The sequence below is a fragment of the Pelodiscus sinensis genome, chromosome 1, assembly GCF_049634645.1.
Source record: "Pelodiscus sinensis isolate JC-2024 chromosome 1, ASM4963464v1, whole genome shotgun sequence".
Taxonomy (NCBI): domain Eukaryota; kingdom Metazoa; phylum Chordata; order Testudines; family Trionychidae; genus Pelodiscus; species Pelodiscus sinensis.
In genome coordinates this window covers 161885770-161909624 of record NC_134711.1, presented here as the reverse complement: position 1 = coordinate 161909624, position 23855 = coordinate 161885770, and the positions used below count along the sequence as shown (strand labels likewise).

Genomic DNA, 23855 nt, shown 5'->3' with positions numbered 1-23855 from the left:
TGCCAGGAGAGAGATGGAAGTGGCCAGATCAGAGAGCCCAATCACAGGAAGAGGTAGGTCACTACAGACCTGAAAGAGCCAGTGGCAATAGCTGCCATGCCTGGCCATGGTCTGATGAGGCACCAGTGGTGTGATGACCCCTAACATTAATTGAAAATAAAGAGATTCTCCAATTTCTGTGGGAGATGGAAGGTTGTGGGAAGGTCTGTAAAACATAGAAAGGTGATGGAACATTATCTGTGTGAGATGAAGAGGTGGTGAGATTAATGAAGATTATAGTTTTCTTAGGAAATATGGGAGATTGGAGTGGGGATGGTAGGAGAAGGTGAAGTTCATGGAGGGGATGTGGAAAGGTAGTGAAGTGACATCTAAGGGAGACTAAGAGGTTAGCAGTCGGAGGTGGCACTGGAAATTTTGGAATGTATAGAAATGTTGTAAGAAATCGCTGCTCTTTGTCTGTCTGCTCCACTCTACGATGGCTACAATTTTTCCACTTTCCATTCCTTTTTGGGTAATTTGCTGTTCTTCTTCCAGTGCTTGGTCATGTATTTCATTGTTAAGTGAGTGCTCATCAAATGCACCAGTACCAGAAGTATTTCTCTCAGGGATATCTGTAAGGGACTGGCTCTGACGCCCTTTGGAGTGGCGTGCATATACCACAGTATAAGGAGAGCTGTCAGCTCCCCATACCCTCAGTTGTGTCTCACCACAAGTGACAGTTCTGGAACATAGAGCTGCTTGCCTCTACAGTGAACTAGTGGATGAGAAGTATAAGCTTGTATATTGTTAGAAAGTTGTTAGTTTTCATAGTTCCCCTAGTGTAGCCTTAGTGTTAGTTTGTAGTCCTGAACAGCTCCTTAGGCTTCAAACCTTGTGACTGCTGCAAGAAACCCATGCCAGTGAGTGATCCCCACAGTAGCTGATGGAAGTGCTGAGGGGAAACCCAAATTAGCAAAATCTTCAAACTACAGACCAAAAAGGAACATCTCTGAGCAGTCGTTACCTAGTTGACCCTTACACCAGCCTGTGAGCCAATCAGATTGGACTCCACTCCTGACATTGTGGCCTTGGCGTGAAGTGTCCTAGCAACACCAGTCTCAGATAGGCACTGGTCATCATCCCCACTACTTGCTACAAAAGCAACATAAGGCTGGGAAACGACATTTTCCTATGTCCCATAAAGAGGTGGAGAGGGGCAGGTTTTTCCCTCCAGATGGATGTTAGGCCCCAACTCCCAGTAGGTGAACTAACCCAAGACCTGCCTGCCGCCCTGAGAAGCAGCAGAGCCACTCGACATCAAGCAGTGCTATCTACGCTTGGAGGCCTTTGGGGCCACAAAGGACATTCAGTCCCCCTTGCTGCCCACACCAGCCACAGAGGTGCCCTGCTGAAGGGGTAAACCTACCTTGGGACCCTTCCAACAGTCCCCATCAGCGCGACACTGCTCCTCACCTCAGGGACTGCCCCATCAGTGCTTAGCTGAGCAGTGCCACCAGGCCCTAGACAAGGGCTGGCTTACCTGCCAGAGTTCCTGGTGTCAGTCCTCACACTCCCAGCAGCATTCCTTGGACTCAAGATGGAGATCACCACTGGGCTGGTCCAGATCCCCAGAGGTGTGGCATCCAAGTACTGAGAATGCCCATGCCACACACCCAGCTCATGGCACCACTCCAGTGGATTGAGATGCCAGTTCCCAGAACCTGGTCACCAGACTGTCAATACTGTTTGCTTCAGGCACACCAATGGTCCTCAGTACCACAGTCTATTTGCTACTGTTCCCACTCCTGCTCAGCAGAGAAGCACCACTTGCTATTCATAAGATGTAGATTGCTGAGTTACCATCACCAATCCGCTGAAAGCTGCCAGCAGTCACCAGGATCTTGGTATTGAGAGTCATAGCTCTTGTACAGACCTCAACAGAGGTCTGGGGCCAGCCCGGATGGGATCAGGGTATACAGGTGGCTTTAGCACCATCCTGATCCTCCAGACATAGATCCCCCTCCTCAGGCTCCAACAGCGAGGAGCAGATCCTGCCTGCAGTACAGGGCCACTCATCAGGACCACTAGTATTTCCTGTAGTGCAGCTGGGGGTTTCCTCAGCCATAGCAAGAGCATAGATCAGCCTCAGGGACATCCAACAAATGGTCAGCAACAGTCTCCTGCCCACTCCCTGACTTAGATGCAGACTCAGCAGCTTCCTCTGGGTCACCCAGTCTAGGCTGAGGCTCCTATGACGGAGGCAGCAGACCAGCCTGTACCCACCTCTTTGTGATCTTTGCCTGATGAGGTGATACTGGGTTCTTCTCATCCAGTTCCCCAAAATGATGCCAGAGCTCATCTTGAGTTCTTGAAGAGCTTCCCCTCAAACCTGGGGCTGGAAGCCAAGAAGCTTGCAGAGCCCTGTGACTCCATGCTTGATGTTTTAGGTGCAGCAGCTCCAGACTGGGTAGCATTGCTGGTACACAAGGAAGTGGTGAAAATCATTAAGACCCTGTGATGGACACCTTTGTCACTGTCCCCTGGCTCCAAGTGGGCAGAGTGTAAATACTCTGTTTCTGTTAACAGGTATGAATATTTGTACATGGATTACCCTAAGATCAACTACAGTAATTACTCGTTTAACACATGCCCACGTAACACGTTTTCGCAATAGCACAATTTTTTTTTAGGGAACATTTTTCGAATAACATGACTGTCCCCAAAATAACACAAAAATAATCAAGTGGCAGACTCCTTCAAGCGGCAGTATAAGTTGGTGAAAACAGTGGTAATATGCGTGAGCGGATGAATACACATGGTCACAGCGCTCCTCTGCTCACTCACGTGTTTATCTTTGTGTTTTGACAAACCACGGTGACTTGAGTGGCTAGATATCTTGTGTGGCTAGATATCTAATGTTGAAGTTGACGACCCAGCACCAGCAAAAAATTGACTTTGCCACCATCACCTGAAACGCAACCTCCACCTTTTCCATTATTTTTAATGGGAAAATTGACCCCGCATAACACGTTTTCGCTTATCATGAACATTTTCAGAAACACATCTATAGTGTTAAATGAGGAATTACTGTAGTTTGTCAACAGTCAGTGAGAGCAGCAGACAGAGCCAATCAGATTTGACACCCAAAAACAAAGAGACAGAGAGGCTGGATATCTTTGGAAGATAAGTTTATTCAACTTCCAGTCAGTGTGAGTGGCCAACCAATAGGCCTCACTTGGCTACTATGATTTTAATACCTGGCAGTCAATTGCCAAGTTCTCAGACTTACTGCCAGGCTGTCCTTGATGAGGGCAGGGCAGTGGCCAGATTAGCCATTCAAGTGGCCTCAGAGTGTGCTCTGTGGCCTGAAGCATGGCCTCAGTCATCTTCATGAGGTGGGCATCTTGGTTCCAGTCATTGGGCCTCTCAATGGAGGTTCAACAGTCCATCCAGGACCTCCCATTCAATAATCTGGCATTGTTCTCTGAACAAACTGGCAGTAAATCACATGGTCTGAAATACTTTAGGGCAACACTGAGCACCCTGGGCCTGTACACGCAAGAACCATCAAGGAACCAGTTTAAGTTGCAACACACCCATAGGTATGGAAGCCAACCTTGGTCAGAGCACTTCTGCAAGAAGTATAAACTCTGGCAAAGACACCAGCCAGCATCCTCTGGTCACTCAGTCACCACCCATAACAAGGTATTAAGTGGCATTTTGCAGGTGCACAAGGGCAGCCTACCAGCCAGTGTCCTGGATCCTGCTCCCTGGTTGTTTTCTGATCACCCATTGCCCTTCCTCCCTGTCTAGATATCTATAACAACAGACAGATGGGTCCTCAGCACAATTGCAGATGTATACACACCTTCCAATTTACTTCTGTCCCCACCTCTCACTTCCATTCTTCATCTCTCTTCAAGAACCCTTCTAATGACCATTGCTTACTCAGGAGGTGCAAGGTCCTATCTGGATGGGAGTTTTGAAGGAAGGCCTGTTGCATTTAAGAAGCAAAAGGATTTTACTCATGCTATTATTTTTAATTCCAAAGACTAAGGGGGAGAGGCCTCAACAAATATCTCAAGGAATTGAAGTTTTGCACAACCTCCCTAGCCTCCATCATTCCTTCCCTAGATCCAGGAGACAAACTGCTTGTTGAACTTTGGGCCTGGTGATAAACAAACAAAAATCAACTGTAATCCCAATTCAATGGATAGAGATTGTCGGGGTGGTACTGGACTCTACACAAGCCACAGCATTTCTGCCAGAGGCCAGTTTCAGGGTAATTACTGCATACCTGCTCATCATGGCCCATATCTGTCAGACTCCTGGATAACATAACAGCATGTACATATGTTGTCTGCCATGCAAGGCTCAGACTTCACTCTTTTAAAATGTGATTAGCAGTGGTTTATTCGCTGGCCAGATATCACCTGGTCAAGGTCATCACGATCCTTCTGGGGTACTTCTCTCTAGTATTGGGCTGACCTGAAGTTGGTGTTGAAAGGAATGCCATTGAAAAGCCCAATACACTCGGTCTCCCTGATATCAGATGCCTCTCACCTCCCTTGGGACTCCATCTTGGTATGCTGCAAACTCAGAGGACATGATCTCAAGCAGAACTTGTGTTACATATAAACATCAAAGAGCTTAGTGCCATCCATCTGGCTTGCGGCGTCTTCCTTCCCCAGTTGTCTAGAGGGGTAGCACTAGCACTGATGGACAACATGGGCCCGATGTTCTCTGTCAAAAGACTGGATGGAGTGTACTCATTGGTTCTCCACCAGGAGGCCTTTCACATGTGGGACTTCTGCAGCCAGCATGTGATCCACCTGGAAGCCTCACATCTCTCCAGAACCTGGGGGACACAGGCAGATTGCCTCAGCAGGTCCTTCTCTCACCACGAGTGGTCACTCCACTCAGAGGTCGTCATGGTGCCCTTCCAGAGGGGGTGGACTCCTGGGTAGCCCTGTTTGCCATCAGATGGAACAGAAATTGTCCTCAGTCCTGCTCTCTCCCAGGCCTCAGTTGGGGCTCCCTCTCCAATACTTTTCTCCTCTAATGGTCAGGGGAAATGATGTGTGCCTTCCTGCTGATTTCACCTGTCAGACAAGTCTTCTAAAAAATCAAGAGGGACAAAGTCACAATCACCTCAGCATGGCCTTTCCAGCACTGGTTGAGCAAGCTCGTGGAACTGTCCGTGGCGGAATCCTGGCCACTGTCCAGTTGACTGGACCTTCTATCGCAGGATTGCGGTGGGTTACTGCATCCAAACCTTATCTCATTGTGCCTACACACTTTTCCTCAAAGATAAAGTGCAGCTGCAGCCCCATCCGGCTTTGTAGACGAAGGTGGTGTTGCACTTCCATATCAACCAGGACATCTTTCTCCTGGTATTCTGTCTGAAGGCACACTATAAATGAGGAGAGGCAGTTATACAGTCTGGATGTGTGGTACATCCTGGTGTTCTGCCTGGAGTGCATCAAACCCTTCCATAGATTGACTCAGCTCTTTATCGCAATAACCAGCATGATAAAGGGCCTTCCAGTGTCTTCAATTTCAAATTGAATCATCACCTACATCCATATGTGTTATGAATTATCACAGGTTGTGCCTCCATCGACAGTGAAGCCTCAGGCATTTTTGGATGTATTCCTGTCAAATGTCCCTATCCAGGACATCTGCAGGGCCAAGATGCAGTCCTTAGTATGCACATTCATGAAGCAGTATGCCATCACTCAGCAATGAGAGATTATGCAGGCTTCAACAGCGCAGTGTTGCAATTTGCATGTTTATGAACTCCTATCCACCTCCGTGGGTACTGCTTGGAAGACATCTACAGTGGAATGGGCATGAACTAGCAATGAAAGAAAAAAATATAGTTACCTTTTGGAACTGTTGTTCTTCAAGATGTGGTGCTCATTTCCATTCCATGACCCACCCTCCTTCCCCACTCTCAACATTTCCAGCAAGAAGTAATTGAGGCTATGTCTAGACTGCAGGCTTCTTTCAGAAGATGCTTTTCTGGAAGAGATCTTCTGGAAAAACTTCTTTTGAAAGAGAGCATCTACACAGCAAAAGCGCAATGAAAAAGCAATGTGCTTTTTCAAAAGATAGCGTCCACATTCATTGGACACTATCTCACATTTCAGTTGTGATTACTGTGGATGGAGTGGCCGCCAGGGCACCTGTGCTTTTTCCTGGAGGCCTCTCCTTTAGAAAAAATACTCTCTTCCACAAACACCTTTTTCCGAAAAAGTTTTTTCAGAAAAAAGGCTTCTTCCTTATAGAAAGAGGTTTACTGCTGTCAGAAAAACACCTCCGTTCTTTCGACTTTCTGTCAAAAGAACGCAATCGCAGTGTGGACGTAAGTGTAGTTTTTCCGGGGGGGAGAACTGGCAGCACCACTTATATGGCAGCATATATGTACCACTCCAAAGGGCACATATCCTGGTATGTTGAGGCACACTAGGTCTCAAGTTTTTTAGCTAGACCACATTGAATGTATATGTTAGAAAATTAGACTATAACAAGTTTATCTAATCATGACTCATGACCCAGGCAGAACCTTTTTGAATGTTAAGAATTTTCTGCAGAGTTTTTGGAAAATACAGGAGTAATATATATGGAAAACAGTGGTTTATTACATATTGGAAGTAAACTATACACACCCATTTGCCATATCAAAGGCTGTCTTGTTATCCAGAATCTCAGTTCCCATTTTAAAGAAGGGTAAGTCTCTACCTGTCATAGTTGCAAAGAAAATCTCACAAATGGGAACTGTGTGTAAAGTAAACAGAAGTGTGCATGTGAGTCTGCAGGGAGTGTGAGAGGTGTGGGCTGTCCTAGTCATCTCAGGTTATGTCTACACTATGGGGCTACTGGAGGTATCCTGGAAAAACTCCGCCGTGCCCAGGGAACGCGTCTGCTCTTCTGCTTTTTTTGTGTGGAAGAGCAGATGCGCTCTTTTGGAAGCCCTGTCTTCCTCCTCCCATGAGGAAGAAGGGCTCTTCCAAAAGAAGAGGCTTTTCCGAAATTTGACCCAGTGTAGATGAATCACTTCCGATAGATCACTGTAGTGTAGACATAGCCTCAGGAGGTCTTAACTCACAAAGACAACAATGATAATTTAAATGTCAATACTGTTTATATTTCATTCATTGCACAGGAAGCAGGGAGAGGGTCACAGATCTGTACAGTTGTTTTATTTTGGTGGTATTTGGGAGTTAGCACCAATTTTTGCAATATCTGTATAATATACTCCGAGCAGTATCTCATTTTAGCACCTCACATGAGTGGAGCTTATTTTGAAGACAGAGCTTAAAAGAGTTCCACTTTTTTGAGGCTATGTCTGATTCCAGATACTCTAGGCCTCTCTACCCAAGAGCAATGCTGACTCTGTCACTTCCCATTCATCCTTTTGTTATAATCACCCTGCCTGGCCCCTGTGAGCTCCTGCCTGCTCCACAGTCCTCCACCTCTTTCTCTCCCCCGCTTCTTCCAACAGGTGTATTTCCATGACTGTTATTCTCCCACCAAGCTTTTCACAGTGGCCCTCATAATATACAAGGAAAACACTCTGAACTTTATTCAGCCAACTGTATTGCCCCCCAAATCAATCAAAGACAACCAACAGTTTAAAACAAAGTTCAGAGTCTCTAGGCCAAGCTGCCCTAGAGTAATGATCAACCACACACTGTTAGGAAAGCATTCATGTAAAATACCAGGAAGAATGATCTCCTCCATTTTTGAATGCTTGTGTCTTTCAGTTGCCTTGTCTGGTTTACTGATTTGCCTTAGTCTTCCAAAAAAATTCTATGCTGGCAGAATATCACAACACAAATACCTAGCAAGATAAATCACACCTGTGAAATTTCAGGCAGATTGGTTTACCTTTGGAGACAAACTAGGTTTATAATGGAAAGCTAGCCTCATTGTTAACTATGGAGAGACTGATGGCTCTCCATAATCAATCAGTCACTTAGACTTCTTTATAGCATCCTTCATGCCAACATGCCTGAGTGGTTTATAGTCATTAAATTAGAAAATGCACCACACAATGGACAAGGATAGATCAATAAATCTTAAGACCTGATTCAGACTTACACAAGGACTCTGAACAAGCAACCATGAGAGCAAAAATGATTCCATTCACAAGAGGGAAGTGGGGGTGTAAAACTGGACCAAAGCAAGTCTGGAGTGATGCTGGCAGGAAGAGAGAAGCATCTCTGTAGTGTGGGGGGGAGGGGCTGTCCATATGCCTGGGATGTGAGCTGTGGATGACCCCTACTAGCCTCTGTCTGTAAGCACTGCCCAGTGGGGGGTCGCCGAGGGCCTTCATGTGTAGACCATGGCCCAACTGGTTCTCACCAGAAAGGGAAGGAGTTTGAACAAAGGAAGGGTGTGGTTTGGGGAGGAGTCATTCTTGGCTGGGAAAACATGAAGAGAAGAGACTAAGCTGAGTACTGGGAGTTCGGGGGCCTGTGGACGCCTACCCCACGGTGTCTGAGGCTACCTGCCCCTCACTGTGATGCCCACATAGAACCCGGGTTGTGTGTACCTCCCAGAAGCAATAAACCCTCTCTATTCTACTGGCTGACGGAGTCTCATTTTTCTGTAGACAGGGTGCAGGATTGGGGGGGGTCCCCGACACACCATCACATATGCCCAAATAGTTAAGTGGCATAAAATGTTCACTTCTGTCTGTTACCCAGGCTGGTGTTTTTAAAATGGAGTTTATGATTCAAAATGGAGTCTGCTGATCCCTTTTCACCTCAGCAGTGTCTCTTCCCGCCAAAACCACCCTGAAGAAGGCTTTGTACTCCACTCTCTAGCCTGTGCACACAGCACCAGACCTGTGCACCCCGCACTAATACCATGCGCGCACATCCCAGTTATGCACCTGGCACCCTTTTCCCTATGCACCCCACCCTATTCTGTTGCACCCCACTCACTAACGCAGTTTCCCACCTTACTGTATTTATAAACCCTCCCCTAAGAATGGTTCGGTTTGGCTCTCCTCTACCCATCCATTGGTCTTCGTCGATCCGCTTGTAGCTGTGTTGTTGTTCGTCTTCGTCTGTCAACCCTGAGGAGTGCCATCCACACGTGGCCTGGCCAAGGCTGCTCAGGTCCAGCACTAGTTGCACCTTCCTGAAGGTGAGAGACGTCTCCTCTCGGTAAGGATTTTTGGGGACTGGTGATCCTGGACTCTGGGTCTGTACCATCATTTTTACACCTACGGACCTCACCTAACCAAAGGATTGGTGATACGGAATCCGAAGGGCGTCCACCACGTGGAGAGGCGAGGATCTACTTCGAGGACCTACTCAGGATCCGGAACTGATCGGGACCCCGAGGGATCTCCCTGCAGTCCTCCCTCAAGGCTTCCAATTAGCCACGAGGTAGAAGGTCGCAGGTGTCCATCGCCGCCTTCAGTGTTTTAAGTATAACCCTTTTTGTATACGGGATCTTTCCTATCTCCTTTTCTTCCAGGGTGGGACATTTACTGTTTTCTTGTTGATTGATACGTGTTCACAATCTTTTAAAGTATATGGTTTGGCCCTAAATTCCGTCTCAGACCTGATTTGTGACTAGCTGTTCACCGGTGATAGATACGGGTACCAGGTCGAATCTGGCTTCTGTGTTGGAGGCGCATTAGGCTTTCATTAATTGCCCATATCCAGGGCCGGATGGAGGCAGCTGCCCAGGGTGCCAGCTGATGGGGGGCGCCTGATGGCAGCTGTAAGGAGCGTGCGGCGTCCCTTACAGCTGCCATCAGGCACCGCGCACCTGGCTCCTGCAGCACCAGCCCCGCGTCACCGGCCAGCAGCGCCCTTCCCCCACGGCGGCGGGGCCCTGCACGGACTGGCGTGCGTGCCAGCCGCGCTGGCCGGGCTGGGCTGAGCAGCGCATGTGCTATGTGCCCCAGCGAGTGGGCCCCGGGCTGCGCGCCAGCAGCTGCGGCCGGCCCGTGCATGTGCCATGCACCCCGGGGGTGGGCCCACACACCCTGGGGGGGCGGGCCAGTGCCCCACGGGCAGGCCCACACATGCACCGTGTGCCCGGGCCCAGGGCGCTAAAAGGGCTCGGGCTGGCTCTGCCCACAGCAATTGTTTACCTCAGCCTTTCGGATAACTCATCTATGACTGACCAGGAGATTGCACTTCATACTGTCAGGAACACTCTTGAGCACAGTATCCAAACATTCATGACCTCTAAGCTTGATAACTGCAACATGTCAGAGTGAAACCATATATTCGAACTGGTCCAAAATGCAGTAGTCCATTTGCTTAGCATCACTGTGCTCATGTCTCCCCAGTGCTGTGCTCTGCATTCATTCCCTGTTGAATCCCAAGTCCAATTCAAAGACTCTGCCCAGATGTTCAAAGCCTTCCATTGAATTGGCCAAAGATCGCTCACCCTTTTCGACCACCAACTTCCACAAAAGCTGTCGTGCAACTGCCAACTAATGAGGGCCATAGGTTTGGGAAACAAAACTTGCACAGGAACTGACCCAGACGTTGGAACTTATCAACAGTTAAGATCATGCCCATAGGCCTCTCAGCACTCAGAAATAAATGCAAAAGTTAATTATTCAATTTAACTTTCCCTCTATAATTTTTTCATATTCGTACTCTCTTGACACACACACGACATGTGTGTTTTATGAACTATTCAAGCTTATATTTAAGGACTTAGGATGTGTTCAGATTCTATGATAATGGGGGACATATACAGAGAGATCATTTTGTCAGGTGTGTACACAGTACTCTCCTAATTGGATCTGAATGTATTGTCAAGATATCCAAAGGGTTAGAGGAGATTCAGATATAAAAAGCAAGAAGACCTCTAGAGGTGAAATCTCATAGGCAGAACAGACTCCACAAGCATGCTGGATAAAAGTCCACATGCGGTTTTGATAGGTGAGCACACAGAAACTGCCAGCTTCCCCTCGGGAATCCAGTGGAGGGTGTTCACTTTTGCAGGATTTGATATGAGAATCTAGTTACTAGAAGCATTTGGATCTGAACTGTTGCACAGTGCTGCCATGCACTTTTAAAGAACTGCCATGTTGTATCACAAAGTGGGTGTATTTTGTTGTAATAGGTGTATAAATTTTGTAAATCACTTTGGGATGAAAGGGGCTATATAAAGGTTAGCCATATTCCTCATGGCTGGCAGGAGGCATATATTTTAAAACAATGAAAGACTTTTCTTTAGGTGGATAGAGATACTTCAGACTCACCTGCCCTTCGCATGTGCGCTCTCTCGCTCTCTCTTTTGAAGCAAGTTTAAATTCATCTACTTTTATATTTTCAAACAAAACTCATAAAAGGACCATAAATATTGTAACTTGCTAAAATGAAAGCTGTTTTCTTCTCCTCCCATGAGACTCCTGCCTGAGAGACAGTTAGAGAGCATTCATTTCTTTGAAGAATCTCTCCTGTGTTAAAGTAAAGCTGCTATCTAAGGGCAGTCTTTGGGGCTTTGTTCTTGTCAACATATTGGCCTGGGTTTGTACTGGCTCCTTTCTATATTGCTTGTGGAAGTGCAAAGGATGCGGTATTGGAAGGGACTGGGGGAATGGATTTGGTAAACACTAGTGGGCAGAAGTCCATATTTGGAATGGAGACATACTTCAGGATCATAAAAGGTTACCCATTCAAACCACCAACGAAAATATTAGGGATATAGGAATTGCCATACTGGATAAGATGCAAGGTCAAGTATCCTATGCCTTGTAGTGGCCAGTATCAGATGCTTCAGAGGAAGGAGCAGGAAATGCTGAAGAGTGTACTTATTCCTTTCCTGTCCAGAAGTAACTATACTCCTAGTCCCCATTGGTTAGAGTTTGGTTCATGCCCTGAAGCATGAGTGTTAATATATCTTGCAATTTTTTTATCCTGTCTTGTCTCATGTAATTGTAGATGTCCTTAGCATTGTGCATGTAAATGTCTCACCCAGGACTTTGATGGCATGGATAGATGCTGATCATCAACTGACAGTGATGGATCACAACCCTCATTGAAGAGATTGGCAAGGATGTGAACCCAGGAAGTGGAGCGCAATGGGAATAATTTTTCTATGAGGAAACTGTAAGAAGAGCAGGTTAGTGAGTTACTTTCTACTGTCTGGTCTACATGTAGCTGCAACCTTGGGACGAGGAGGTGGCTTGCAAAAGACCCCTTTTGCCTTTAAAATATTTAAGCCTTGAATGCATTAGGAAATGAACCTGTGGCACAACCTTTTCAACAGTCTTTTCCTTTGAGCCATTTCAGAAAATGGTATAAGTGCTCATGGAGACTTGATAAAAGTGCTTCCAACTCAGCTTCAAGAAGCGGTTCTGAGATTTTATTCCGATAAAGCTCAGGCATACTTTCTAAAGTAGTACTGAAGTCACTAGCAGCTGTTGGGGGTACAACACTTTTGGAAATCAGGTCACTGTCTAAATATGGACTTAGGAGCCCAACTTTAGACACCCATTTTGAAAATCATGACTCCTCCCCCCTCCATTTTGTGATGTGAGCTCACACACACTGGATGGTGCTGAGCTACTCTGTCTCAATGCCCAGAAGAGGAAAAGGGGTTAATAATAATAAAGCAAAAAAACAAGTAACCTTCCCTCATTCAGATCAAGATCAGAAGTAAGCAGAACTGCAAGGCAGGATCAGACTGTACTATAAACAACAGCTGCATCTCTGAAGGTCATTTTCATCTTGCTCTTATAACTTTTTATATAGCAGAGAAACATTCTAAATCATCTTCTTTTGCTCCTATTGATCATCTTAAGAAGCTGCGTTTTTATTTTATAATAAACCTCCTTAAGATGGAGAACTCATGTACAATCATATAAGTGTGGGGCTAGAAGGGACCTCAAGAAGTCGCCGGGTCCAGCCCCCTGCAGCGAAGCAGATGAAGTAAACTAAACAGATGTTTGTCCAATCTGTTCTTAAAAACCTCCAATGATGAGGATCCCACAATCTCTCTTGAAACCCTATTACAGAGATTAACTATCCTTCTAGTTAGAAAGCTTCTCCTAACATTTAACCTAAATCTCTCTTGTTGCAGGTTAAAACAATTACTTTTTGTCCTGTCTTCAGCAGATATGGGGAACTATCAATCACTATCCTTTTTGTGACAACACTTAACATACTTGATGTCATTATCAAGTCCCGTCTCTGTCCTCTTTTTTCAAGAATAAACATGACTACCTTTTTTAAACCTTTCTTTACAGGTCAGGTTTTCTTATCTTTTTATCATTTTTGTTGCTGTCCCAAAGAGACTGCATCAGATGCACACCTCTTCCATGCAGCAACCTACTACGGGTGATGGTCATCTTTTGCCTTCAGTGAAGCAAGAAACCAGGTGGTTCGACAATGGGATCATCAATAAAGTGTTTGTTGTTTACATTGTATCTGTCAGGTGTCTTCTGGATTGAAACTAGATGACAGAAGAGCTTGCCTAACCAGTTAGAATGGTTGGCAGAACTTTAAGTGAGTGAAGAAGATTTTCATGGAGATTTTGGTAAGAAAGCTTTCTTGTGCTTGTGCAACATAGCCATCTCCTAGTGGAAGGCTGGAGAAAGAATGATGGAAGGCCTGGAAGACAAGGCAGAGACATGGACTTCAGAGTGCCAGTTATATGTCACCTTGCTTCATTTGGCTGAATAGTGATGAAGTCCATGAGTAAGCTTCATTCACCCACACATGCAAAGTGTTCAGCAGTGGAATAAATTAAAGCAAGCATTACCGTTAGTAGCATTTGTGCATGACAATCCTAGCTAGAACTTAATAGTTTTTTGGATGCTATTGATGTGAGTCTTTGTTTTATGGCTTCAGATGTTGGTGATTGAGGGTGACTCCTAGGCTAAGTGCCCTGTAAGCTACACAGCCACATAGCAAACCAGAAGTTGAACCTCCCTGGTCTGCCATCCTCAGGATCTAATTGGTCCCGGAACAGAGAATTTTCCAAACCAAGGAAGGTCAATGCACTGGGGTCTCCATTTTTCCTCCTGGCTGCTCTGTTGCCACCTGGGGTTTTGGTCTCCCCATGGTGGGGGAGAGGGGCAGCTCTGCTTCTCCCCCCTCCCCCCCAGTTCTGCTGCCACCCAGGGCTCTGCTTTTGCCCCATGGCTCTGCTGCTGCCTGGGAGGGATTCCACAATCTGACTGGTGGCCCCGCTGCTGCCAGGGGCTCTCCCCAGCAACTCCACTGCTGCCCGGGACTCTGCGCTCCCCCTACCTTAGTCTGGTGATGCTCCTAGCCACATGGGGTCATTCCCATGATCCCGGACCAGAGGTGTTGCCAGACTAGGGAAGTCCAGTTTATAGTATGTCAACCTGTAGTAAGTGTCATGCAGGTGCTAAGGGAGCCCAGTCACAATGGACCTGCTGCACCTCCTCTGGCCCAAACTTAACCCAGTCCCCAGTCTGCCACATTCAGGGGACTGGCACCCTTCTCCTAGCCCGAACCCAGCCCAGTCCCTGACCTGCCATGGCCTGGGTAGAGAGACTGCTCTCCCCCAGCCCAGGTGCTGCAGTGGAGGAGTCCTCTCTCTCTGCCATAGCCACAGGGAAGCCTGTACTAAAACAGTGTTGGCAACCTACGACCTGCAGGCCACATGTGGCTTATCAGGGTAAACTGCTGGCTTAACTGATGATAATGACTTAACTAGGAGGCTCATATGTTGGCTTCCACCATCACTCGCTATATGCACCCCAAATCCTTTCTCAGCAGTACAACTATGAGTCAGTTATTTTCCCTTTTGTAGTCGTGAATTTGATTTTTTTTCCTTCCTAAGTAAAGTACTTCGCACTTGTCTTTATTGAATTTCATCTTGTTGAATTCAGACCAATTCAAGAATGATTAACATTTGTTAGTCTCTAGACTATTCATTGAATTTTACTGTTTGTGCTCTAGGCTTTCTAGTTGATAGAAGGCTGGAACTTTCCCTCTGAGCAGTAGATTTGTGACAATACTTTGCCTTTCATCTTCTACCTTTTGAGATCATTCTGGTAAGAAGGCAAACCAGAAATGCTGGTCTATCGAGCTGGCTACCAGAATCTCTTTGGATGCTTGAGAGGGTTTCTGTTTGATCAGGCTGCTAATCAAACTATAACATGACAGAACAGTTATCATTTTTAACTGGCATTTACAAGTCCATACTTGTTTTTTCTAACCCCATGTTCCCAAGCAGAGACTGGTGAGCAGCCATTCTCTGTACAAGTTTTTATTCATCAGTGCATACATCCTCAAAACTCACTTGCACTATTGTACCTGCAAGGTGATAGGGAAAGGCAGAGATCAAAGGCTGGCCATGAGTCAGGTGACCTGATTACAACAAGGTGCCATTCTGTAGCCTGAGTGGGGCCTCAAGGGTGATCTTTCACTGAGCAGAAGCCAAGCACATGATGGTTCAGTGTTATGGTTAAAATACTATATACTATTCTCTCAGGTCATTCACAAAGCCCCACTCTGTACACATTTCTGACTCTCTTAAAACCTATGTCTGCCATGTTGCCTACAATGAATCTAACTGACTTGTATAGAAAACATACTATGTACCTATTATTTTTTCGAGGCCCCTTTCTCTTTGCCTCTGTCTCTTTGTCTGTCCCTGTAGTCTGAGCCCCTTGGAGAAGGGATCATCTTTTTTTTGTGATTGGAAATTCCCTCACACACTATGAGTGCAACAATAAATAAATATTAATGGTGTTAGATTCTGTTTACCCTACAAAATGGGGCTATGTTGTAATCTGATTTGGTGGTGATTATAGAGTATACAGGCCTTAACCACCCCAGAGAAAATAACCTTGTTGCAGTCACACCATTTGGAAGATTGTACAATGCCAGTCACCTTTCTTCCTCACTATTCAAAATATTTCCAGTCATTAAGAAAAGTGTGCTAGCAGCAGAATGTAGTCCAGTTGAAGTCTTGAATGCTGCTGCTGAGAGCAAAACGATTTTCTCATAGAAATTTCTAGTTCAACAGCATCCATTTTGTCTGAGCAAAATTTCATTAAAGCATTAGAACATGATAGGGATTCCTAACAATATTTCTGACGAAACAGACATAGCTATTATTTTTAAAGCTATAGCCAGCAATTTAAAAAAATCTAATGTGGAATTTCACACACTGGAATAGGAGTATTCCAGCATTTCCCAGTGTTGGTTATTGAAGTTGACATCCCCCTTGAGTAGTAGGGGAGCATGATCCCCATTGAACTGATGGGGAAACTGAGGCACAAATGGTTTTTCTTTGTCTTCTGAAAGCATGTTTCCTTTTTATCATTAGACTCCCCACATTGTACAGAGAATGCAGACTTTATTTTCATCCTTTAGAAAGCCACGTCTTGTTTGCTCTAAAATGTGAATTATGTTTGCTACAGTTGTGAGTAGTGATAGCTGTTAAGCATAGCTGTATAATTATCTAGGCTTGACAACCATTTTCTAATTCAGTTGTGGTTAGCATAGCTGTAGGAGCTTTCCAGTGCAGAGATGACTTTTTTCCTGTGAATTATGCTCAGTGCTGCCAAATGTTTCCCTGTTATGACTTCATTTAATCTCTCAGGGTATGTCTAGACTACAGGGTTTTGTCGACAAAAGTGGACTTTTGTCGACAAAACTATACCTGTGTCTACACTACCGCCGAGTTCTGTCAACATAATGTCAACAGAACTTGGCTGTTTTGTCGATGGCGGTAAACCTCATTCTACAAGGAATAACGCTTTTTGTCGACAGAGTTCTGTCGACAGAAGGCGTTATTGCATCTACACTGTCCTTTGCGTCTACATTCTCATGTCAACAAAGCAGCTTGCTTTGTCAACAGAACTGGATGTAGTCTAGACACTCTTTGTCGACAGAAGCTTTGTCGACAGTGTCTGTCGACAAAGCCTCTGTTGACAAAAGCCTGTAGTCTAGACATACCCTCAGACTCACATTGGGCTCTTATTTTTATTTTATAAAAATAGTAATAATATAGTACATTTTACACTCACATCTAGATGCTCCAACTAAGAATCAGGATCCCACCATGCTAAACACTATACAAACAAGTCCATAGCCATGACAATTCTCTAGAAACCAGACCTGTGATTTTTTCTGCAGCCATCACATCCCAGCAGCCACTCACTGTCTGCTGCAACTTCATTCCATACTGTCTCTCGCAGCATTTGAACCAGTGACTAACAAAGGATTCATCATTCTAGCATTATCAAGATGCTGAGCTATCCTTCATGTTAGGTAAGTTTTATTTTGTTTTTTTGATTTTTGAAAACATTTTGGGATATTCTTGTAATAACTGAGGAAAAGATACGATGGAGCAGATTTAGTTAAGATCAGTTTAAATTATGGGCATACTATAATTTAAAGGTCAAGATTGATGGGATACTGCAAGCTGAGGTCATCCCCCTCCCCCAAGTAAAATGGTAGTGACATGATGTCATAAAGTTACATCATCACTTTAGCGCAACCAGGCAGTGTAGCACATAATCATCATCTCATGATGTGATGTCAAGGCGTGATATGGCAATGGCATCACATCCTAGCACCAGAACACAATGTGGTGTCACAACGTTGTCTGGAATGGAACAGGGAGCCCTGTGGCCACTGCAGGTAAGGCTGGCCAAGTGGCAGATAAGACTGCTCTGAGTGAGAACCTTGCCAGGGTTAATATAGACACAAAGCCAGTTCACAATACGTTGTGTGGCATGTTACAACGGGCATATTGAAAATTTTGCTGCCTCCTTCTTCCATAATGCACAGACTGATTTACACTTTGATAAAAACATGTTCCTTGCCAAGAGAGAGCAGATTAAGGCTCTATTTATCTTAAACCCAATCATGCTTGTGAATCTTCTTTTCACAGAGAAATAAAAATAAAATCTGTTCCTTTTCTTATTTCTCTGATTTTGTTACTTTTACCATTTGAGTAGCTGGTTTTAGTGATCCCCTCATTCAGGAGCATATTCATTAACTTGGCCTTGTTATCATAAGCTCTTCTAATACTTCAGGATCTGATTGTGTCTTCTAGGTACTGTCCTATGTTGGGGGCAATGTGGAGCTGTTATACCACAGGGAGAGTGGCCAGAGGTATTGAATGTCTGGAGGCCCAAAGACATGCAGAGAAGTTTCATTTTACCCTACCTGTCTTCTTTTGAACACATAGGCCAGGGCTGGCTGCAAATGAGCCAGAGAAATTATAGCCATGGCTCCTACTAATTAAGACTTTGAGGCAGATCATCAGCAGTTGTAAATTGACATAGTGCTGTTAGTGTTAGGCTATTTCAGTTTACACCAGCTAGAGATCAGGCCCTTCCTTTCTACAAAACTTATCTGCCATTTGTTGAGCTTGACTGCCTCTATTATGTAAACGTGGGCTGACTACTATCCTAATAAAATCTTCCCTGCCCCATATGCTGCCCTAGCCTCTCCTTGATTAGCGATCCCAGTGTCTTCCCTACCATTGACGTCAAGAGCACAGCTCAGTAATTTCCTAGCAACCCTTTTCAAATGCTGGCTTTTAATTAGCTTCTTTCTCTTTTACTAGCACTTCCTCCTGTTCTATGAGTGTCTTTGAAGCAATTTGGCTGTTGATGCTTCCTCCCCACCATTCCTATTTGTTGTTTCCTTGAAGAATTCTAGAATAGAATTTCTTATCTTTTCAGAAGGTCTAATTTCTTGTTCCGTCGTGATCCTAATTTCCTTCAGGATTTCTTCTTCCTCTCCTGGGAAATTTGTCTCAATTTCTGGCATCTATCCCTCCTAGCCCTCCCCTCTTTTTTTTCCCAAAGACAGGAGGAAAAGAATCCATTTAATATTTTTCTGTAGTAACGTCTATCTCATCTGTCAATAAATTACCCTTTGTCTTCACCGGGAGACCCTCTTGTCTCCTTTCACTGACCTTATTCTGTACCTTGCCTGATTTTTTTTAAGGTAGGATGCAATATCCCTGAGCTGTCATTCCATGAAGAACAGCTGTCATTCCTCCCATTGTGTGTGTGTGTGTGCACATGCACATGTTTGAGGGGTGAGGAGAATATGGGGAAGACAGGGAACTGCCATTGGGGAACATGATGATGCTACTTACAGATGTGAATATTTTTCATTCATTATATTCAGCTGGCAGTTCCTTTTCTTTCTCTCATTGGTTTCAGTCTGTTATCCGCTGATTAAAGGGAATCTAAAATGAGTTGGTCAGTTAAATTAACATGGACAGCTCCAAGAATAATTAGTAAATATAAATACATATATTTCTAAAAACTTTTTTCTATATTTGTCATTCCCTCACTATCTCTGTAACCAGGCACGAGTTCTCACTGTCAGAGTCCTCATCTGATGTTACAGAGTATGATTCAGGGACATATTAGAATAGCAAAGAAAACACATGACTTTCAAGCTCTTTCTATTGTAAGGCACTCATATGTTCACTGATAGAATTTAGAGGTGCAGCTTACTCATCTGTGCAGCCACCCGGAGACTCATGACGCCATTTATTACAACCTTTTCCTGCTCCTTCTTCTTCTTTGAGGGGCAATATGCAGTCCCAGGAAGTCATTAGGGAACATTACCTGCTCTCCTCTTAAAGCAGGGGCTGCAAATCTGCCTGCCCCTTTTTCTGGACACCTAAACAAAGGGCCAGGCTCTTTATTCCTTTCCCCTCCCTCCACTGAACACGTAAGAAGACAGGGCAGAATTTAAAAGCTATATACAGGTTGCTTTATACAGCAAGTCAGTAGCAGAGCTGAGAGATTCCCAGTCTTCTGCTCTAGCACTTTCCCTCTTATCTTATATTTGAGAAAGCATTAACTTTCTAGAAAATATGTTGTGCCTACAGGGTTTGGTCAATCAAAAGCTCTGTCTACACAAGCAAAGATTTCTAAACATTTCCTACTATTACTAACACCAATTCTGCATTAGCGATCTTGCCAGCCTTAGTGGAGATTGGCTGCTACTATTTTTAAGACCATATCACATAACTCTTCAGGTATAATTGACATTATATTAAAAACACTTTTGGCAGCTGGCAAAATACCTGTAATAGGGTTCAGAACACTGATAAAACCACTGGCAGCTAAACTAGTGATAGTAATGGTGGGAAATTTTCAGTGGGACAGTCAATGATTTGCCTCCAGATAATTATTTGTAACTTGATTCCCTCCTGGATAGCTGTAATGTGAACTTTCTCTTTTCTGTTCCTTTTGCTGAATTCTCCTTTTATTTATAAATACATAAATACATAAAACTCCTAAATTATTATTATGATTATTTATTATTACTCTTTTTGATTCTCAGTATTACCTCAGACACATGCATTTGACCATGAAAGTAGGACTGAAGTGGGATCTGCATTCCCTGGCTCTGACTCTCCATCTCAGAGTGTCCAACTTCCAGTTTTCTGATTCACAATTAATTGTTCATTCAGATTAGATTATGTTTTTGAGTACTTTGCTCTTCTTTGTAATCAGGATATTTATATTACATTTATTTTTTTCTTGAAATTCTCATGATTTTGACTCATTTCCAACACTTACCTACAGAGGGAGACTCCTGGCAAAAGCTGGCTCACTTGGGCAGCTTTTCCTTCTCTACTTTTCAGAATGTTTTCCCTGATGAGGCCTCAGGATTATTGCAAACCAGTCCCAGGAAGAGCTGCTGCTCAATTAGGCGAGAAGAAACTTGAAGGAAAAAAAGAATAAAGCCAGCAAATTGCTTGAGATAACAATCTCCCCATACCAGTGTGTCTCTGTAACTAAGAGGATTAGTTGAACTTTATGTGTCACACCAAAACTGACAATAAGCACCAGTGACTTCCCCCCGCTGGCACTTGTACCTTCACATGTTTCATTTTCCTGCTTCACTACAGTCTTGCCACTTGCCAACTGACGAACTTGGAGATAAATAAAATGGCTGCTTTCCTTTTCCCCCTTTCTTAAAGGTTTATGACTAAAAAACAAACAAAGCCTAGCTGTGGCACTGACACTGTATTTCTCCCCCTCTTCAGGAACATTCCCCTTTTTGGAGAAGCAAGATGGTAAGAAAAGGTTTGGAGCTGCTGTGTTCTTTTTGGCATCTGCTAAGATTACTGTTTTATGCCAGAGAGACAAAGAAAATAGCCCCAAATCTGATTTTATGGAAGTCAATGGCAAAGCTTCCTTTGGAACAGGATCACTCCAGAAAGAGAGAGAAAGCAAAAGCCAACTTGACACAGAACTCAAACCAAGACCTTAATTAGATATGGTACCATATAAAATAGTTTAATCCCAATTTCTCCCTCTCTCCCATTTCCATCCATCCTGAACAGCCAAATATTTTTAGCTGAAACTGTGTTTAAACAGAATTTTAAACCAGGTTAGCAGACTTCTTGAATCCCACTGTGGAGTTTGCCAGAGAAAGATTGGTCTGCGTATTTTCTCTCTTCCCCCTTTAGTCATAGATCCTATTCCTATGAAAACAGGTTAAAGCTAAGCTGCTTACAGGAACCAGAGGAAAGGTAGCAAAAATGTAAAAGCAAAATATTACCAGTATCTGCAGGGCAGCATAGAAGCACATGAAGAAAATAAGCAGCTGTACCCTCTTGCGGCCTATGAAGAGATAGTGAATAGCATGCAAGGGGGGCTAGATTCAGAGATACCAGCAATCTTTTTAGACTGATGTAAAACAAATACCAACGCTACAGAGTACTCTTTATATCACGGTTCTGAATAAGTTGAGGTGTGCAACTCAGGTGACAGGTTATGGGCAAGGTTTGAGGTGAAATGTCTGAGGATTGCAAAATTTGCAAAGGATACAGGTTGAACCTCTATGGTCTGGGACTCTCTGATCTGGCAACCTGAAGGACCACAGATGTTGCGGGACTAGAGAGCCCCAACAGCCGAAGTTGCCAGGGGTTCAGAGCAGAGCCAGGTGGCAGGGCCAGCAGGACAACAGAGCCTGCGGGTCACCACAGACTGAAGCTGGTGTGGCAGGGAAGCCAGCAGGAGGACTGGAGTTTGCAGGGCAGTGGAGCCAGCAGTCAGCAAGGCAGCCTGGAGCTCTGGCAGGACGGGAAGGCAGTCATTAGGCTGGTGAGGCCACCAGGAACTCCAGTGGGACTAACACAGGCTGTGGGGCCGGGAGGCTGGGCAGAGGAGCCCTGGTGGCTGGGGAGAGGAGCCCAGCAGGAAGGCCAGTGTCTCTCCTCCCCCGAAATCCCCAGATCCAGAAAACTTCCTTGTCCAGGACCACACAGGTACTGAGGGTGCCAGACCAGGGAGATCCCATCTGTATTGGTTTTGTATGATAAAATACAGGAGATTTCCAGTTTTTGGAAGATTTTTTTTTAAACCAGTTTTTTGTGCTGATCATACCCACATTGCTATGATGCTCTTTGAATCTAAGAGGCAGCTGTCTCGGAATCTGGTGATTCAAAGGCAGAGGGAGGGGAGCGGGGAGACATCACTCAAAGTCTGGGAAGTGCTGAAGTCTGGCTGCTATCAGCCCCACCACTTGCACCTGAAGCTCAAACCCTTCTCAGGTGCATGGAGCCGCTCCCCACCACTAACCAAAGCTGTTAGGCCCCCTGGGTGTTACTGACACTCTAAAATGACACAAGCAGGTACATTCTGGCAACATACATTCAGAACACTAGACCAGGGTTCCTTGCATGCCTTCATAGAGAGTAAAATGTCTGTGTAGAGGGGAAGAAATGCTTAGAACCAGACTTTTAATCCCCAAATATGTAGACTGGGGCATTGTAAAAATGTCTGCTGTGCAGTCAAGGGTTAAGATGGCCTTGTTACTCCACAGCAATCTCTGTCTACGATGTGGGTAGCATTAGTTTTTGTTTAAAGGGGCCCTGATCCCATCCCTTTTTCCAATAGATATGAAATGGAACGTGTCTGCCTTTGAACTGAGCCCAGCAGCACTGCAAGATTCACTGAATGAAGGACACCGTATCCAATTGAAATTACAGAGGAATTTGAGGTAGGCAGAATGTACTTACCCAATTGGAATTTAAACTGTGAAATTAAAAGGAAATATTCAAGGATGACGGGGCAGAGAGAATTCCTAATCTCTATCCAGCCCTGGCTGTGTGTCAGAAAAGTCCCCTCTGAAGAGAGAATAAGTAAAGAATCTATCCTGGAATAAAGAGTAGGGAGAGAATAAAGACTATGTTTTCAACAGCGCCCCGCTCCAGCTGTGTGTTTGTTTCATAGGCTCTGTCTATGCTAAGAAAATTATCTGTGGTTGATAAAAAGTGTCAAATGTGTCTTCCTCCTGGCTCCTGGTCAGCTAGGGTAAAAAACAATTGGGTTAAAGAGGGCCAAAGCATTTCCAATGCCTCTAATGGAAAGTGTGTTAGATTTCTCGTGGAATGAGAGGTTCAGAACTCTTTTTGCAATAGGTGTGAAATACAGTTTGGCCTTTTCTACTGTATCTATCTGCCCTCCATTACTGTAGTATCTGAGCACCTAAACAAATATTAATGAATTAATCCTTACAACAGTGTTTTGGGTGATGTCTCTCTGACAGCTGGAGGAGCATAATGTTGGAAGCAAAAGGTTCTGTGACAGTTGGAAATGACAGTTGTGTTTGGCAATTTGAATGGGGCAGCTGGAGAAAATTGAATAACGTATGGTGACAGCTGGAGGATCCCCTCTGATTGGATGGACAAGGAACAGCGAGGAAGGAAAAGCTAACAGAACACAATGAACAGTATGTGTGGACTCGTAAAAGCAATGATAGTGAGCAGAAGAAGCCAATAGGAAGAAAGACAATCTTGTGATCAGTGCACTGGAAAGAGAATCAGGTGTTCAAGTCCTACCTGTGTAGGGGTATGTCTGCCCTTGCACCCTCTTTTGAGAGAGGGATGCAAATGAAGACATTCAAAATTGC

At 44.7% G+C, this 23855-nt stretch overlaps 1 long non-coding RNA gene across 5 annotated transcripts in view; it reads right to left on the bottom strand.

The window, feature by feature from the left end:
* LOC112545991 (uncharacterized) overlaps window positions 1-23551 on the bottom strand; it is a 40704-nt gene extending 17153 nt beyond the window's left edge. For 3 of the 5 annotated variants that reach the window (XR_012897678.1, XR_012897680.1, XR_012897681.1), the window contains exons 1-4: window positions 23462-23519; window positions 21501-21562; window positions 20513-20656; window positions 19069-19161 (exon numbers count right to left, since the gene is read on the bottom strand). This is a non-coding gene — a long non-coding RNA (uncharacterized LOC112545991). Of the gene's footprint in view, window positions 1-19068; window positions 19162-20512; window positions 20657-21500; window positions 21563-22962; window positions 23136-23461 lie in introns of those variants that run through there. The other 2 variants (XR_012897679.1, XR_012897682.1) reach the window with 2 other exon arrangements.
* Window positions 23552-23855: the final 304 nt, after the last annotated feature.